Raw genomic sequence first — 12,660 nt, forward strand, 5'->3', positions numbered from 1 at the left:
AACTCTCAAAGAATAAACTATTATAGTTAAAATATTAATTCTATAGCAAAGGGGTTAGAAACACTGCAGTAGTACTTATACAAAGCTTCCAGATGGGTGCTTAATGGTCTTGGTAGATACACATAAATATGCAAATGAATGTATTTTCCTGTAATCTTTGCCTTCTTCTTCCAGCCCCAGCCCCCCAGGCCTCGAGGGCAGCTTCTAAGCACACAGGGAGCCACACCCTAGCCCTTATCCAGGATATTGAACTATTAATGGGGGCAGCTGTCAAAACTCAGTCTCCCTTTCTCCCAGATTTCTCCAGCTCTCCAATGTCAAACGACTCACAAAGGAGAGGGGTACACAGGTTTCTCTGTGGCTCAGAGAGAACACTGTCATGCTCTACTCTCACTGTGTGCTTGATGTGTGAGCCTGGGCAGGTCTGGACAGCTCTCTATGACTCTGCAGTTGTTTTTCCTTGAAAAGGTGGGCAAGCCACGGTCACTTTGACATGACCTTGGCTTTTCAAAACCATGTTGACACAAAGCCTCCTTGACAGGTGGACATGAAAGCGTTCCACAAAAGGGGTGCCAAGATCTTCTCCGTGTGCTGCCTGTGACTTAGTCTAGAAGGTCCCTCTTTGGGGCTTTCTCTCCTTCCGTTCTGACTTGTCACCCGATGGTCTTCCCAGAAGGCATCAAAGTGAGAAAAATTGCCTTCTGGTGCTTTTCCCTGCTTTATTTTCTTTTCTCTATCCCTCTCCTCCCTCCCTCCTTCCCTCCCTCCCTCTCTCCCTTTCTCTCTCTCTCTCTCTCTCTCTCTCTCTCTCTCTCTCTCTCTCTCTCTCTCTCTCATTGTTGTTGGCTTTTTTGTTTGGTTTGGTTAGTTTTTTGTTGTTGATTTTTTTTTTTGAGACAGGGTTTCTCTGTAGCTTTGGAGTCTGTCCTGGAACTCACTCTGTAGACCAGGCTGGTCTCAAACTCAGAGATCCACCTGTCTCTGCCTCCTGAGTAAAGGCATGCACCACCACCACCCATCTGTTAGGTTGGTTTTTGGTTTTTGTTTTCTTTTTTTTATTTTTTTTTATTTTCCATTTTAAATTTAGATAAGAAACAAGGTTGCTTCACAAGTCAGTTCGAGGTCCCTCTCCCTTTCCCTCCCCTCCTCCCGTGTCCTCCCCCCAACCCCCCCCCCGTTATCCCCTCATTCCCCCAGGGAGGGTGAGGCCCTCCATGGGGGTGTCCATAGTCTGTCATTTCATATAGGGCAGGGCCTAGACCCTTCCCCAAGAGTTCAGGGTGAGAGTGCACCTCACATTGTTCTATGGGAGTCCAGAGTCCGTGTGTATACTTGGGATGGGTACTGATCTGCTGTCCAAGGCTCAATAGATTACCTAGGCCTCCTCACTGACACCCAGATTCAGGGGGTCTTGATCAGTCCCATGCTGGATTCCCAGGCTGATGCCTGGGATTCAAGAGTTAACCTTTGTCTGGTCAGCTGTTTCTGGGGGTTAAACCAGCCCAGTCTTAATCCCTTTGATCATCAGTCCTCCCTCTCTGATACTGGCTTTCTTGAGTTCAGCTCAGTACTTAACCAGCCACTAAATGAAGTTTCTGTTTCCCAGACTCTCTGGCCATAGGATTGTAGGCTGACACTCCCCAGATCTATGTCTAAAATCCATATATGAGAGAGTACATGCCATGTTTCTCTTTTTGTGACTGGGTTACCTCACTCAGGATGGTTTCTTCTAGTGTCATCCATTTGCCTGCGAATCTCATGATTCCATTATTTTTTTCTGCTGAATAGTACTCCATTGTGTAGATGTACCACATTTTCTCTATCCACTCTTCGGGTGAGGGACATCTAGGTTGCTTCCAAGTTCTGGCTATTACAAATAAAGCTGCTATGAACATAGTGGAACAGACATCTTTGTTATATGAATGGGCATCTTTTGGATATATGCCTAAGAGTGGAGTTGCTGGGTCTTGTGGTAGGTTTATTCCCATTTTTCTGAGGAATCTCCATACTGCTTTCCAAAGTGGCTGAACCAGTTGGCACTCCCACCAGCAATGGAGGAGTGTCCCCCTTTCACCACATCCTCTCCAGCATAAATTGTCATTGGTGTTTTTGATTTTAGCCATTCTGACAGGAGTGAGATGGTATCTCAGAGTTGCTTTGATTTGCATTTCCCGGATGGCTAAGGATGTTGAGCACTTTCTCAAGTGCCTCTCAGCCATTTTAGACTCCTCTATTGAAAACTCTCTATTTAGTTCTGCAGCCCACTTCTTAATTGGGTCCTTTGCTGTTTTGGAGACTTGCTTCTTGAGTTCTTTGTAAATTTTGGAGATCAACCCTCTGTCAGATGTGGGATTAGTGAATATTTTTTCCCATTCTGTGGGCTGCCTTTTTGTCTTGCTGACTGTGTCCTTTGCCTTACAGAAGCTTCTCAGTTTCAGTAGGTCCCATTTATTAATTGTTGATCTCACTGTCTGTGCTACTGGTGTTATGTTCAGGAAGCTGTCTCCTGTACCAATTCATTCAAGGGTACCACCCACTTTCTCTTCTAAGAGGTTCAGTGTGGCTGGATTTATGTTGAGGTCTTTGATCCATTTGGACTTAAGTTTTGTGCATGGCGATAAACATGGATCGATCCGCATTCTTCTACATGCCAGTCTCCAATTATGCCAGCACCATTTGTTGAAGATGCTTTCTTTATTCCATTGTATATTTTTAGCTTCTTTGTCAAAGATCAGATGTTCGTACGTGTGTGGGTTAATACCCGGATTTTCAATTCGATTCCATTGGTCTGCCTGTCTATTTTTGTGCCAATACCAAGCTGTTTTCAGGACTATAGCTCTATAATAGAGCTTGAGGTCAGGGATAGTGATGCCTCTGGACGTTGCCTTGTTGAACAGGGTTGTTTTGGCTATCCTGGGTCTTTTGTTTTTCCATACAAAATTGATTATTGTTCTTTCAAGGTCTGTGAAGAATTGTGCTGGGATTTTAATGGGGATAGCATTGAATCTGTAGATTGCTTTTGGCAGGATTGCCATTTTTACTACATTGATCCTACCTATCCAAGAGCATGGGAGATCTTTCCATTTTCTGAGGGCTTCTTTAATTTCTTTCTTTAAAGATTCAAAGTTCTTACGATACAGGTCTTTCACTTGTTTGGTTAGCGTTACCCCAAGGTATTTTATGTTGTTTGTGGCAATTGTAAAGGGTGATGTTTCTCTGATTTCTCTTTCAGCCCTTTTATCATCTGTATATAGTAGGGCTACTGACTTTCTTGAGTTGATCTTGTAACCTGCCACTTTGCTGAAGGTGTTAATCAGCTGTAAGAGTTCCCTGGTAGAGTTCTTTGGGTCATTGATGTAAACTATCATATCGTCTGCAAACAGTGAAAGTTTGACTTCTTCCTTCCCAATTTGTATCCCCTTGATCCCCCTTTGTTGTCGTATGGCAATAGCTAGAACTTCAAGTACCATGTTGAAAAGGTATGGAGAGAGTGGACAGCCTTGTTTTGTTCCTGATTTTAGAGGAATTGCGTTGAGTTTCTGTCCATTTAGTTTGATGTTGGCTGTTGGTTTACTGTATATGGCTTTTATTATGTTTAAGTATGTCCCTGTTATCCCAGATCTCTCCAAGACCTTTATCATGAAGGGGTGTTGGATTTTGTCAAAGGCTTTTTCTGCATCTAGTGAGATGATCATGTGATTTTTGTTTTTCAGCTTGTTTATATGGTGGATTACGTTGATGGATTTTCGTATGTTAAACCATCCCTGCATCCCTGGGATGAAACCTACTTGATCGTGGTGAATGATTGTTTTGATGTGTTCTTGGATCCGATTTGCCAGTATTTTATTGAGTATTTTTGCATCAATGTTCATGAGGGATATTGGTCTGAAGTTCTCTTTCTTGGTTGTATCTTTGTGTGGCTTGGGGATCAAGGTTATTGAAGCCTCATAGAAAGAGTTTGGCAAAGACCCTTCTGCTTCTATTGTGTGGAACACTTTGAGAAGAATTGGTATAAGCTGTTCTTTGAATTTGTGGTAGAATTCTGCACTGAGGCCATCTGGACCTGGACTTTTTTTGGTTGGGAGACTTTTGATGACAGCTTCTATTTCCATAGGGGTTATAGGTCTATTTAAATTGCTTATCTGTTCTTGATTTAGTTTTGGCAAATGATAGCTGTCCAGGAAGTCATCCATTTCCTTTAAATTTTCGAATTTTGTGGAGTACAGGTTTTCAAAGTATGACCTAATGATTCTCTGGATTTCCTCAGAGTCTGTTGTTATGTCCCCCTTTTCATTTCTGATTTTGTTAATTTGCGTGTTCACTCTCTGCTGTTTGGTAAGTTTGGACAAAGGTTTGTCTATCTTGTTGATTTTCTCAAAGAACCAACTCTTCGTTGCATTGATTCTTTGTATTGTTTTCCTGGTTTCTACTTTGTTGATTTCAGCCCTCAATTTGATTATTTCCTGGCGTCTACTCCTCCTGGGGGAGTTTGCTTCTTTGTGTTCTAGAGCTTTTAGCTGTGATGTTAATTCTCTGGTATAACTGTTTTCCTGTTTCTTCATGTGAGCACTTAGTGCTATGAACTTCCCCGTAGCACTGCTTTCAAAGTGTCCCATAGGTTTGGGTATGTTGTGTCTTCATTCTCATTGAATTCGAGGAAGTCTTTAATTTCTTTTTTATTTCCTCTTTGACCCAGGGATGGTGCAGTTGAGCATTATTCAATTTCCATGAGTTTGTAGGTTTTCTGCAATTTGTGTTGTTGTTGAATTCTAATTTTAAGGCATGGTGGTCTGATAAGATGCATGGAGTTATTCCAATGTTTTTGTAGCTGCTGAGGTTTGATATGTTGCCAAGTATGTGGTCGATTTTTGAGAAGGTTCCATGTGGTGTTGAGAAGAAGGTATATTCTTTTTTATGTGGATGAAATGTTCTATAGATATCTGTTAATCCCAGTTGGGTCATTACTTCTATTAGACCCTTTGCTTCTTTGTTGAGTTTCTGTTTGGTATTCTTGTCTAGTGGTGAGAGTGGTGTGTTGAAATCTCCCACTATAACTGTGTGGGGCTTTAGATGAGATTTAAGTTCTAATAATGTTTCTTTAACGAATGTGGATGCCTTTGTATTGGGGGCATAGATGTTCAGGATAGACACTTCATCTTGGTGGGTTTCACCTGTGATGAGTATGTAATGACCTCCTTCATCTCTTTTGATTGATTTTATTTTAAAGTCTGGTTTGTTAGATATTAGGATTGCTACCCCTGCTTGTTTCTTGGGTCCATTTGATTGAAAAATTTTTTCCTAACCTTTAACTCTCAAGTAATGTCTGTCTTTGAGGGTGAGGTGTGTTTCTTGTATGCAGCAGAAGGAAGGGTTCTGTCTTCGAATCCATTCTGCTAGTCTGTGTCTTTTTATGGGTGAGTTAAGGCCGTTAATATTGAGGGATATTAATGACCATTGATTGCTCATCCTTCTTCGATTTGCAATGGTTGTTGTTGGTGGAATTATGGGTGGAATTTCACCCCTTTGTTCTTTTGACTGTTGGTAGAGAGGGATTCTCTAATGCTTATGTTTTTCTGGTTGTAGTTAGCTTCCTTGGGTTGGAGTTTTCCTTCCAAAATTTTCTGTAGGGCTGGGTTAGTGGACACATATTGGTTGAATCTAGTTTTGTCATGGAATATCTTGTTTTCTCCGTCTATAGTGATTGAAAGCTTTGCCGGGTATAGTAGTCTGGGCTGGCATCCATGGTCTCTTAGTGTAGGTAGAATATCTATCCAGGACCTTCTGGCTTTCAGAGTTTCCATGGAGAAATCAGGTGTAATTCTGATAGGTCTGCCTTTATATGTTACTTGACCTTTTTCCTTAGCTGTTCTTAATATTCTTTCTTTATTCTGTATGTTTGGGGTCTTGATTATTATGTGGCAAGGGGATTTTTTTGTGGTCCACTCTATTTGGTGTTCTGTAGGCTTCTTGTACCTTCATTGGCATGTCTTTCTTAAGGTTGGGAAAGTTTTCTTCTATGATTTTGTTGAATATGCCTTCTGCCCCTTTGAGGTGGATTTCTTCTCCTTCTTCTATACCTATTATTCTTAGGTTTGGTCTTTTCATGGTGTCCCATAATTCCTGGATGTTTTGTGTTAAGGATTTGTTGGATTTAAGGTTTTCTTTGGTTGATAAATCCATTTCTCCTAATGTATCTTCAACACTTGAGATTCTCTCTTCCATCTCTTCTATTCTGTTGGTAATGCTTGTATTGGTAGTGCCTGACTGTTTGTCCAGCTTTTCTATTTTCTGCCTTTCTTCAGATTGTGTTTTTTTTAGTGTCTCTATTTCAGTTTTCAACCTTGCAGCGTTTGCATTGCTTCTTGCAATTTTCTGTTTATCTGTTCGTCCATTTGTTGCCTTTTATGAAATTTTTTGGTTTGTTCTTTCTTCCATTTCTTGCATTTTTTGGTTTGCTTTTTGTTCCATTTCTTGGATTTTGTGCTTTGTTTCTTCTTCCATTTCCTGCCTTTTTTGGTTTGTTTCTTCCTCCATTTTTTTCATTTTTTGCTTTGTTTTTTCTACCATTTCTTGCATTTTTTGCTTTGTTTCTTCTTCCATTTCCTGCCTTTTTTGGTATGTTTCTTCTTCTAATTCTTGCATTTTTTGCTTTGCTTTTTCTTCCATTTCTTGCATTTTTTGCTTCATTTCTCCTTCCATTTCGTGCCTTTTTTGGTTTGTTTTTTCTTCCAATTCTTGCATTTTTTGGTTTGTTTTTTCTTCCATTTCTTGCATTTTTTGGTTTGTTTTTTCTTCCATTTCTTTGAGGGATTTTCCAATATCCTCTTTTAGGGCCTCTATCATTTTCATGAAAGTGCTTTTAAGGTCGTTCTCTTCTGCTTCCTTCGCGTTAGAATATTGGGGTCTTGCTGGTGTGGAGTCTCTAGAATCTGGCGGTGTCATATTTGTTTTTCTGTTGCTGACTGTGTTTTTGTATTGTCTCTTTCCCATCTCTTCTTCTAGTGGGTGCAGAAAGAGCCCCTTCCTGGTCTGGGGACCAGAGTTCCCTTTTGGTGGGTGCTAGTAAGTCCGGTAATCTGGTGGTTCTTCTATACCTTGTCCAAATGCTGGTCCGTGGGTGTAGAAGAAGAACAGGAATCTGGGGCGCTTAGCCTCCTACCTGGTCCCCTGGACCCTATGCTGGGTCCTGTTGTACCTGATCCAGAACAGCTACTCCCCTGGTCTCCCTGGCTCCTCTAGTTTCCTGGTCTCTTTGGTGGGAGAGAAGATCTGGAGTCTGGGGTGCTTGGCTCCCGCCGGGATTGGGAGCTCTGTGCAGTTCCCAGGCGATCTGCAGGCTCTGGACCACAGGCCGGGAAGCTGGCCTGTTTACCTGATGCTGCCAGAGGGACAGCTACTTCCCTGTACTCCCAGCCTCCTCTCGTTTCCTAGTCTCGTTGGTGGAGAGAAGATGTGGAGTCTGGGGTGCTTGGCTCCTGCCGGGATTGGGAGCTCTGTGCAGTTCCCAGGCGATCTGCAGGCTCTGGAACACAGGCTGGGAAGCTGGCCTGTTTACCTGATGCTCCCACCGGGATTGGGAGCTCTGTGCAGTTCCCAGGCGATCTGCAGGCTCTGGAACACAGGCCGGGAAGCCGGCCTGTTTACCTGATGATGCCAGAGGGACAGCTACTTCCCTGTCTGGTTTTTGTTTTCTGAGACAGGAGTTCTCGTAATTGCCCTGGCTACCTGGAACTTGCTCTATAGGCCAGGCTGGTTTTGAATTCAGAGAGCTACCTGTCTCGGCCTCCCGGGTGTTGGGATTAAGGGTGAGAATCACGTCGCCCTGCTTGCCCGTTTTATTTTCTTCGGCACTTGCCATCACCCAGACTGTAGGCTCACTGCCCCACACAGCAGCACGCTGCTGCCGGCTGGTGAAAAGGCCCAGGAGAAGAGACTTATGTTATCATGGAGTTTTGTTGTTCCCATTTAAAGCTTTGTTATCCAGACACCCCAGACAGTGTCTACCATAAGTAGGGGCTGAACGGATCCTTAGAGAATGAATGAAGACCTTTCTGTTTTGTTTTAAATTTTTATTTGTTTTTTTTTATGTGTATGAATGTTTCGCCTGCATGTCTGTGCACTGTTTATGGGCAGGATGTATGGAGGTCAGAAGAGGATGTCAGACCCTCTGGAACTGGAGTTACCAACAGTTGTGGGCGGCCATGAGGGTGCTGGGAGTTGAACCCCAGTCCTCTTGAAGAGCAGTCGGGGCTCTCAATCCTTGAGCCATCTCTTCAGCCCTCAAATGAAGATGCTTGTCACAAGCCAATCTGCCTCCCACCAAGCCACTGGCCAACCATGTTACTGAGCAGAGATATTTGGGGAACTGGGAGAGATGGATCAACATGTAAAAGGGCTTCCCAGTCTTGAGTTTGATACCTGGGATCCCATGGCAGAAGGAAAGAACTGATTTCCAAAGGGCATCCTCTGACTCCCACAAATGTAACGAGAGTGGGGTGCTTTGTGGAGGGTTTGTTTCTTTTTTAGAGAGGGTGTCTCTACATACCCCTCCACTTCCTGGAACTCACTAAGTAGACCAGGTTGGCCTTAAACTCACAAAGATCTGCCAGCCTCTGCCTTCCCAGTGCTGGGAGTAGAGGTGTGTATCACAACACCTAGTTTTCTCTTTGAGCAATTTGGGAACTAGCCAAGGGGTCTCACACCTGTAATGTCAGCATTCGGGAATTGGAACCACAAAATGAATCCCAGGCCAGACTGAGCTAGACTCTAATTCAAAATAAACTGGAACAATTTAGAGTCAACTATGCCACAGCCACCTCTGCACATTTACCAAACGAAGAAAGGGAAGAGCCTCTCCTCAGCACTGGGATTTTTCTCTCTACACTTCAGTCTTCTCTGTTCCTCAGAGAGAGATTTGCCACAGGACTCAGCCAGGTCAGGAGCCTGTGTCCTGCAGCTGCCCTGTTCCCAGCTTCTGGTGGGAAAGCTCCTGAGTCACTTTGCCCCAGGTGTTCTTGGTCATCATTTTCTCTTAGCGATAGTGTGTCACCTGCTCTAGCCCCGCCCTGCTCTGGGCTTTCCCAGTCTGGGCTCCCCTTGTGGCTGGTGTCAATCTCAGCCTTGTTTCCACTTTTCCTGCTTCAGCTGGGGGCTGCCCACGAGGCCAGGCTAAAAGCACGGAGCTGGGATGGCAGTGTCTCAGTCGGGACACAGCAACAGACTGAAAACCACTCGGGAAAACCCAGGCCAGAGACACGGAGCAAGACTGAGGAAGCCAGGGACAGCCTCGAGGGCACACACGAATCCCCAGCTCCTCACAGACCTCAGAGAGCAGCAAGAAGCCAGCTGGGGGATGCCCACCCCTCCTGCTGCTGCTGACCGCGGTGCTGATCCTATGCCCAGGGCAACCAGGCTCCCACCAGATGCAAAGGACTGACACGTAGCCCCCTTCAAGAGCTGCAGGCCTTCAAGAAGGCCAAGGATGCCATAGAAGAGTGGTTGCTCAGGAAGGGTGTCAGGCGCAGCTCCTGCCTCTTCTCCAGGGCTTGGGATCTGAAGCAGCTGCAGATCCAGGAGCGCCCCAAGGCCTTGCAGGCTGAGGTGAACCTGACACTGAAGGTCCTGGAGAACATGACTGACTCAGCCCTGCCCCATCCTGGCCCAGCCTCTTCACACCCTGTGCAATATCCACTCACAGCTGCAGGCCTGTACTCAGCCTCAGCCTGCTTCAGAGCCCAGGCCCTGGAGCCGCCGCCCCTCCAGCTGACCGCACAGGCTTCAGGAGACCAAGGAGAAGGAGACCCCCGGCTGCCTGGAAGTCTCTGTCATTTCCAACCTCTTCCCCCTGCTCATCCGGGTCCTGAAGTGTGGGGCCAGTGGAGATGAGTGTGCCTGACCTTGGACTCTCCTGCTAGCTGCTGGAATTCTGCAGTATGTGGACTCACCAAGCCCCCACCTTAATTTATAGCCACTCACGGTTTTTAAAAAGTATTTATTTGTGTGGGTGGGTCTTCAGACTCATAGCCCACAAAATGTCTATTTTTCTACTTTTGTAAACATTCCACAAATACAGAGTAAGAAAAGAAAAGAGAGAAAGAGAGGGAATAAAACAGGGGTATTGATTGTCTTTTTGCCCTACCTGCACCCTTTCTGCTAAGACCTAGTTAGCTGGAAGGCCTGGGTTCCCTAACAGCTGGTTATTTCTTACTTGTCCACCCATTATTAAGCAACTTGTGCTCACATCTCCAAGACTGACCTAGGGATGTAGCTGGAATTTCTTTCCAACCTGGTCCCACAGCCCTTGAGTCCCAAATAAACACACAGAGACTTATAATAATTTATAAACTGTTTGGCTAATGGTTTAGGCTTCTTATTGGCTAGCTCTCTCTTAATTATTAACCTATAACTACTAATCTATGTATTTCTACATGGCCTTATCTTACCAGAGAACACCCAGTGTATCCTATCTTCCCAGTCTCTGTTTCTCCCTGGCGGCTTCCCTCTGCTTCCCTCTCCCCAGCATTCTCCTCATCTGGCAGACCCACCTATACTTCCTTCTTGGCTACTAGTCAATCAGTGTTTTATTCATCAACCGATAAGAGAAACATATATACAGAGGGACATCCCCCATCATAGGAATCTTAGAGAGAAACTGTGAGCTGATTGAAAGAAGACTTACACATTGGGCTGAATGTTATTGGCAGTTGTCTAGTTTACAAAGCAAGAATGTATTTTTATGAGGCTACCTATTGGTAGCCACAGCCTGAAAGTACTAGAGAGAATACAACCTCTCAGGCTCTAAACACACTCCCTTAGGTTCCCTTTCTAAATTGGTCCAGCCAACTATAATTGTCCCCCTAAATCTCCCATGTGCTCTGTTGGGAAGAAATTTCATTGTGTTATTAGAAAGAAAGGCAATCAGATGCCTGTAAAGGTAAAGACACAGAAACTCTCCCCTGGAATGCTGTGTATCCTAAGATTCATGTGCAATGTAGAAAGACACTTCACAGAGTAAGCTATTATCCTGAAACTGCTACCTGGTTAAATTTGTAAGAAGCCAACTTTTATGACCAATGGTCTATACTCAAGTATGAAATCTATTAACTGATTTGAACCAAATCAATTGGAAAATATTTTTTAAAAGGGAAGAAAAACGTAGAGTGACTTTTCCAAATAGCAAGAAAATCATCAAATGGAAACACTGGCAAAAACTAGGGACAGCGGTCTGCCAGGTGGTTATCCAGAGGATAGCAGTGACAGACATGACCTTGGTGGGATGCCCAGAGTGGAGCCCCAAGAGATCTTAAAGCAGACTGTCCACAGTTGTTGCAACTGGGTTTTGTTTTATGTGGTACAGATTATATACTACTACCTGGTTGAGATCACAGTGTGCCGTGACCTAAGTTACCCCAAATTATATGAAACAATGACTTTGAAGACCATGACTTGCCTTGAGAGATTCCACTTTCTGTGCAGTTTTTGACTGTATTTTGAAGACAGGAGACTGCATCTAGGTGAACATGTGGACAGCATTACCCATGAAACACAGAATAATGAATGACTTATTGCTGCTATAGCAAAGGTGCCACTTGTAAATTTATCAGGGTGATCTGGGTCTGTACAGACATGTGGGTGTGTTAAAAATCATACCAGGAAAACAGTGCCTGATAGCATGTCACACACCAGACCAAGGAAGAGATGTAATTCTGTGACCCGAACCCCATAAAAATGCAAACACCTAGCACTGTAGTGACAACCAATCTATCATCTGACCACCCAGCGTGTGCATCAGAGAACTGGACGATCACAAGGGCTTGAGTGTGGGAACACCAGACCTTGAGCAGAGACCCACTTCCCCTTCTGCCTGGGAGTGGGCAGCTGTAAGACAATGTTTACTAAAAACAATACAATGCCTGGGGGCATTAAGTTCCTGGAAAAGGCCTGCCCACAGAAACCACCCTGACCTCGACCTTGTCCAAAGACTAACCACCTCTTCTGCCACGCCCAGATCAGTTTTTGGGGTCAGAGCAGAACCAGCCAGGGGAGAGGAGAGAGCAGAAGCTTCCCTGGTGGGAGCCTTTCTTAGGAAGTTTTCTTGAACCTTTTTGGGGCCTGCTTAAAGTTTTCTTTACATCGTTGAACGAGTCTCTGTGTTGTCAATCCCCGACACCCTCCGCACGTTCTCGGACACAGGCCGCGCAGCAAACACGACACTTGAGCAGAACTTAGTCTGCTCTGCCCTACTTGAATTGTCACCTGACCATCGTGATTGCCCATCTGGACCTACCATTTATCCAGCTGCCAGATGCTCAGTGTGTGCTTGGTCCTGTTCCTACCCCTTTGCTTCTGTAGCTGGGCTCAGCTCTGCAGCTCTGCTCCAACCTTTGATCAATCTCCAGAGAACCCCATCTAGTTTACTATACTACACACACACACACACACACACACACACACACACACACACACACACACAGAGGGAGAGAGAGAGAGAGGGAGAGGGAGAGAGAGAGAGAGACTCATATTTCTATCCATTTCCAGCTCTATTTCTGGCCTCTTTAACCCTTTGTAGTCACTCTGTAGCCTACATACACACATACATGTAGATATAGCTACTACATACTACATGACCTGAGAGTTAATATTATTTATTAAGATTGGAAT

The 12,660-nt window shown here is 44.5% G+C and overlaps 1 pseudogene; it reads left to right on the plus strand.

Annotated features, from left to right (window-relative positions):
• The first annotated feature begins 660 nt into the window (after positions 1 to 660).
• Positions 661 to 9,895, plus strand: LOC101844655 (annotated as a pseudogene).
• The last annotated feature ends 2,765 nt before the right edge of the window (positions 9,896 to 12,660 follow it).

This window comes from Mesocricetus auratus, unplaced genomic scaffold, assembly GCF_017639785.1.
Source record: "Mesocricetus auratus isolate SY011 unplaced genomic scaffold, BCM_Maur_2.0 Super-Scaffold_15014, whole genome shotgun sequence".
Classification (NCBI taxonomy): Eukaryota; Metazoa; Chordata; class Mammalia; order Rodentia; family Cricetidae; genus Mesocricetus; species Mesocricetus auratus.